Source organism: Actinia tenebrosa, unplaced genomic scaffold, assembly GCF_029948245.1.
Source record: "Actinia tenebrosa isolate PJP-AT-01 unplaced genomic scaffold, QUT_ActTen_1.0 PGA_scaffold4__44_contigs__length_22323623, whole genome shotgun sequence".
NCBI classification, from domain to species: Eukaryota; Metazoa; Cnidaria; class Anthozoa; order Actiniaria; family Actiniidae; genus Actinia; species Actinia tenebrosa.
In genome coordinates, this window is record NW_028292581.1 from 15,084,492 (window position 1) to 15,090,571 (window position 6,080).

The window sequence follows — 6,080 nt, forward strand, 5'->3', positions numbered from 1 at the left end:
GCCCAAGATGGCGGAATATTTTCTGTCTAACAGCGCTTGTTTACTAGTTTTTGTGTCATTTGGAGATTATTTAAAACGCTATCGAATGGATATTTTATTGCCTTATGAAAAAGGTTGTCGCTAAGTCGTTATTTTACTCTTTATCTTAATAAAATCAAGTAGAAATTTCAACGTTGGGAACGAGAGATTAGTGTTGAAAGGCGCTAAAATAGATAGAGGTAAGGGAGGTAACTCGGTTAATTCTTTCTTAGTGACAAGATTGATGGTTAATTCCTAAATTAAATTAACCTACAATCACCGCGTTGGGGTAGAGTCGTGAATAATTAATATTTCACTGTACAAGTACTGTACTTGTTTTCGTCTTGCAAGCATATTTGAAAGTGGTTACAATCATAGAAAATTCTCTAACTGGTAAAATTTCCTTTTTTACTCATGTTTCATGGTTAGACTGACTTAATATATAAGAGAAAGAAAAGGCACAATAAAGTATATATGCACTTGCCGTAAATCCTCTATTAAGCATCCCCTCTCGAATAACCCCTCCCTTTCTAATAAGTACCCCCCTTTCTAAAGGAAGAAATTTTTAAAACCAAACCGTCCCAATTAAAAAAAAAAAGCTTCGCGTCGTGCAACTCTTACGCTTTTCTTCGTGCTTAGCAACCTCCCGCGTGCATCCATAACTCGATGGATGCACGCTACTTATGATCCATTCCTTAATTTAATTTTAATTTAGTCTTTGCAATGAAAATATAGAAAGGAACAAATCAAAACAACATCCACTCCTTGTAGTTTGAAAAGTAATTCATTCCTATCCATCTTCCTTCTTCTGAGGACCAGCAGACTAGCTTTTCACCATACATCTCTACCTATAGACAGAAACAAAGAAACTACGTTGTTATTACATTTATTTATCATTCCCTTTTCCTAATTAGTATGTAAAGAAATTTCTTCCTAAAGATTGGCTTAGGCCCCATTCAGAGGTCAGAATCCTAATAATTATAAGCTTATAACAAATTTCTCTGGAAGTTCACATCATCTGAAAATTCACATCATCTGAAAATTGTTGAAACCATCTATTACAGATTATTAGCTACCTTGGGCAGCTCTAAGAGCTATGATAGTTTTAATTTCTTCCTTGGTTTGTAACCCTTTAAACTTCCTCTATCTAGTACCTTATATATGCTTCCTTATACATGCATTCATACCACTTAGTGTAATATTAGTTATTTACATAGTAAAAGTGAAAAATCTTCAAAAAATGGTTTAAGGCCATAACTTCTGTTTTGACTTTTAGATTTTAATACAAATTAGAACTGCCTTGTCATTTCTAGAGTTTCATGTACAAGCTTGAGTATGAAAAGAAAACGAGTTTACTGCATTAGCGTACAACAATGAGCCAAGATGGCCGATTTAGGCTTGACAGGTCAGCTGTTTGAAATTACAGTGTAAAGCCTGCACAATTTTTCAAGGCAAATGACTAGTTAATTCTATAGCCTATTAGCTCTTAAATGATAACAAATAGAAATTTGGGGAAAAGCAAAAATAAATAGAAATTTTGCTTTTTCTTACTCGGGGTAGCATTCACTCTAATGATATTTTAGCAGTAAAAGTCTTACGAACTATGCCAATAGTTTTTGGTGACAAAGATAAGCAATTCAAAAAACAACTACAATAAACAAGATTGAGGTGTTCAAGCTACCTTATATAGATATTTCAACAACCAACAACTTGAAGATCTTGGTAAACCTAACAAGGAAAATTACCCAAGATTTGAGGATATGCTGAGGTAGCTGGAATGGTCTTAACATTTCCTTTAACACCATATGCCACACAATTTTTCAGTACAAAAAAATTGCACACCTGTAAAGATGAAAGAAAGGCCATTCTAATAGAGGTAATTTCCATCTTGGGGAATAGTAAAACTTTCGAGTAAATTGACTTTGAGTTTGAGTAAAAATTAGCTTACACGCGAATTTGGCTATCAAACAACCTATTTTAGACGATCAGCTTTCACCTAAAAGGTATAATTCAACAAATTTAAAACATCAAAGAATAATTTCTCACCTTAAAGAAAGATTTCCTCAACTTACTGGTTATATTTGAAATTCAACTGGAACAAAGATAACCATGTCTTGAGGTTTTTCTCTTTCGAGCACATTTTGACGAGTGATTTCTCTCCAAATAAAAGGACGATGTACTTGTTGATATGCTCATGTGCTAGTCCTTCGTCTCTAGTTTTGATCCTCTTTGAAGCCCTTCCATCGAATGCCTCTAAATTCTGATAACGTCGATCAGAAAACAAACAGACTGTGCATTCCAAACAAAATGGCGGCTAAAATTCTTTTGTCTTCTATTAACGCGCGCATGCGCAGTACAAATTGCCTATATGTTACATCACATAATAAAAAAACGCTAATCTGCGCTATACAAACGCTATATTATTACTATTTATCAGAAAAACCAGAAGAACCAGGGGAACCAGGACAGAAGGACCACACGATCACGTTAAAGATCGCATATATATAACATCACATAGTAAAAAAACGCTAATCTGCGCTATACAAATGTTATATTATTACTATTTATCAGGAATTAAATTTGATTCCATTCAATGTCGATCGTGACGTCAGCTGTGGCTATTACACCGGAGACCAACCACTATTTACTTTATGCAGAACCAGTACTAAATGCATTGTCAAAGGGCTCATTTGCACTTTAAACTTGAGTTTGGAAATGTTCAATACTATGCATTAAGCCTGATTTATTATGCGAGAATCGTGACCTCTTGATCTGCCATCCATTGCCCAGCTATTTGTTATAACGGAAATCCGTCTAAAAATCCTCCATCAGGATGCAAATAATACTATTTACCTTTGGGGTGCAACCATGTTGGTTGATCTAACAAGAGAAGCCACAGGTAGCCCAAGCTTGGTTTCTGTGGTGTCCTGTTATGAGGGAATGTATGGAGATTCATCAAAAATTTCAATAAAATCATTGAAACGTGAAATAAAGCCTCGAAATTTTACCCGATCATTGAAAAATAGCACTTCTTTCGCTCTGTGTGGTTATTTTTTGAATTCAGCCCGTTTTAAGATTTTTTTCCCCACCAGTAAGAAATAAGAGAAATAAGACTTCCGTCATGACCTCGGGTCGGTTGCCGAAAGAAATCCGTTGAATTGGTGTACAGTGAGCTCCAAGTACGGGTCAGAACAAGCGAGGTAGTATGTGAATACAGGCAAATTTCATGGCTTAAAAACGCGTAGACTAATCTCGAATGCGACTTTCTCGGTTCTATAGGGATGTGAGAGAAGGGTCATGACTAAAATTTGGCGCTGCAAGAAAATTCGAAGACGTACGAGGTTTCAAAGACTCGTGATGGTTCGCTTTTGGGACTCGAGTTTCCAACCTTCTCTCATTTCTTACTGGTGGGGGGAAAAAACTTAAAACGGGCTAAATTCAAAAAATAACCACGCAGTTCAAAAGAAGTGCTATTTCTCAATGATCGGGTAAAATGTCGAGGCTTTATTTCACGTTTCAATGATTTTATTGAAATTTTTGATGAACCTCCATACATTTCCTTATAGCAGGACACCACAGAAACCAAGCTTGGGCTACCTGTGGAGAAGCTAATGAGAAAAAGTTTGTCATCGTCAACCAACATGGCGGCTACAACGTCACATGTCAAGAATAGCGATTGAATCGTGTATAAAGCCATCCTAACCATGCGAGATTTTATTTACTTCTAAGCAATTGAAACCTTACATTCATTTTTAAAACGGCTGTGTTTTCACTAGAAAAGTTAACTTGCCTAAAATTCCTGGAGGTGTTTTAATCCGACAGCCACCTTTCAAGAATAACACTGTGATTGGCCCATTTATTTGGTAGGACAACTTAAACCATCTTGCTAGGTAGTTTAACTTTGCCTTATTTCCGGTGTTATATTTAAGCTAGTTTAAATTGTCTTAGTGAAAACGAAAATCTACTTTTGTCATTTAAAACCAAGCATATTAAACTTGTAAGTGTTTTTGGTGCTTTCTTCCTGAAATCGTGCCTTCTAGCTTCCGGAGTAGGGAAACACTCCTGACCTTCACATCCCATGTAAGATTAAGTACATCCTTTCACAGCGGGGCTCCAATAATGGGGTCTCGTCTGAGATTTTTTGGGGTTCATTTTACGTCATAGCCGCCATGTTGGTTGACATAACAAAGCATTCCTCATTAGCTCGTTAGATCAACCAAAATGGGGCTGCTTCATTTTTTTTTTTTTTTTTTTATTCTAAGGGATTTTGAGTCATGTGGTCCTACCCCAAAATTATTATTTTTGAAAAATTAACAAAAAGAGTAATCTACCTTGAATTGATTTATTGATCTAAAAGGTCATCTCGTAATGAATATTGTGAGGTGTGTTAGAGTGACGATACGTTGACAAGTACATTTAGGCGTATGAAATATGAAGACTCTGCGTACATCAAGAGAGTCCTTGACACACCACGTATGGGGATGGGGATTAAAATAAAAACAAGTAATCCGAAAGCAATAATGCTTAACCTTAGGGCTTTGATCAAAAGGAGCTCATATTTCATAGATTAATTAATACGCTTCAGGCGCAAACCTACATTTTAATTCAGTATTATGCAAACACAAAAAATAAATGATCAATGCAAATGGAATATCCGTCAATATCGGAATCACTCGACTATGTAGTCTTTGTGAAATCTGGGGGAAATCCAATTTAAAAATAAAAATCCGTATTTAGCAGAATTTGCAGCACGTCCGCAAGTGATCCCTTACAATGAACATCAAGTAATTATTCATAGGAGGACATTCCTCAAAAGAAAGTGCAGAAAAACAAATAGCAAAATCCACATTTGATCGTGTATCTGATTAGCTTCAAAATCTAGACAAATTACATATTACGCAATAAGTAGAGTGTATGGATGGTATTTAACAGTTAACTGTTTAACTTAATTTAATTTACAGCTTTTATGACGCATTTCGCTACGCCTCAATGCGTTTACAATGTGTATCACAAATAAACTATAATTAAAACAAAAATTATAATATATATATAGATAACTAGACTAAAATATTATAATAATGATAATCTAAAACAAATTAATTGATATATAGCTAATATAAAAAGTATGGTTAAAACAAATATAGGGTCTGTTAACTGTTAACAATTGGCCTTCAGTAGCAATCAGTAGCTATAAGTAACTGACACACAACCTAAAATTATGAGTTGACAGTTAACGAATATTTCTTTTAATTTTGTTAATATTATGGTCAGCGTTTGTTAAATTATTAACAGTTAACTGATAATTGGCCTAAAAATCAGTAGTTAATAGTAACTGACAATCGGGTACCCCCATCATAAACCACCAAAAGGGCAGAATTTAAGGCGTGTTTAGAGCATTCAGATACGGTTTTGGAAACTTTTTGACCATATCACTGTTACATGACGTCGTTTTAGGAGCGGCATCTAATAAGCCTTTTCATAGTTTAAGAATCGATTCCACTGCGCATGCGATTTTATCCCGAATTTCTCACCTTCTTTTGTCTAAACCTTCTTTTGTTCTTAATTAAACAAAAGAAGGTGAGAAATTCGGGATAAAATCGCATGCGTAGTGGAATCGATTCTTAAACTATGAAAAGGCTTATTGCGCAACGTTTTTCGCAATCATGAGTACTTTTTCACTTCCGATATTGAAAAAACATGCCCTTTGCGACTTTGATTATACTCCAACATATTATATTACAGGCAGAATTACTTCTGTCGATACTTCGAAAAAACCTACAAATCGGCGAATGCTTGTAAAATCACTAAAGATATGACATTACTGTCTGTATTATTATAAGTAATACCATGATCACCTCGGATTCTTTTGTCTTCCGAGGGCTTTACAAACCCGAATTTCCCGCATGCATAGAACATGAGGGAAATTTAGAAGACAAAAAAATCCTTTGTCTTTTAATAAATTTCCCTAAAGACAAAACTTTTATATGTTTTAATACGCATGTAAAGAAATGCTTCACTCCTTTAACAACTTTGCTCAAAGACAAGTAAATCCACCATTACTA

General features: G+C 35.0%; 1 long non-coding RNA gene across 1 annotated transcript; it reads right to left on the bottom strand.

Annotated features, from left to right (window-relative positions):
- Window positions 1–409: 409 nt before the first annotated feature.
- Window positions 410–3,004, bottom strand: LOC116292185 (uncharacterized). Its single transcript, XR_004196641.2, has 3 exons — window positions 2,065–3,004; window positions 1,700–1,860; window positions 410–866 (listed from the first exon to the last, which is right to left on the bottom strand). It is a non-coding gene; the product is annotated as an uncharacterized LOC116292185 (long non-coding RNA).
- Window positions 3,005–6,080: the final 3,076 nt, after the last annotated feature.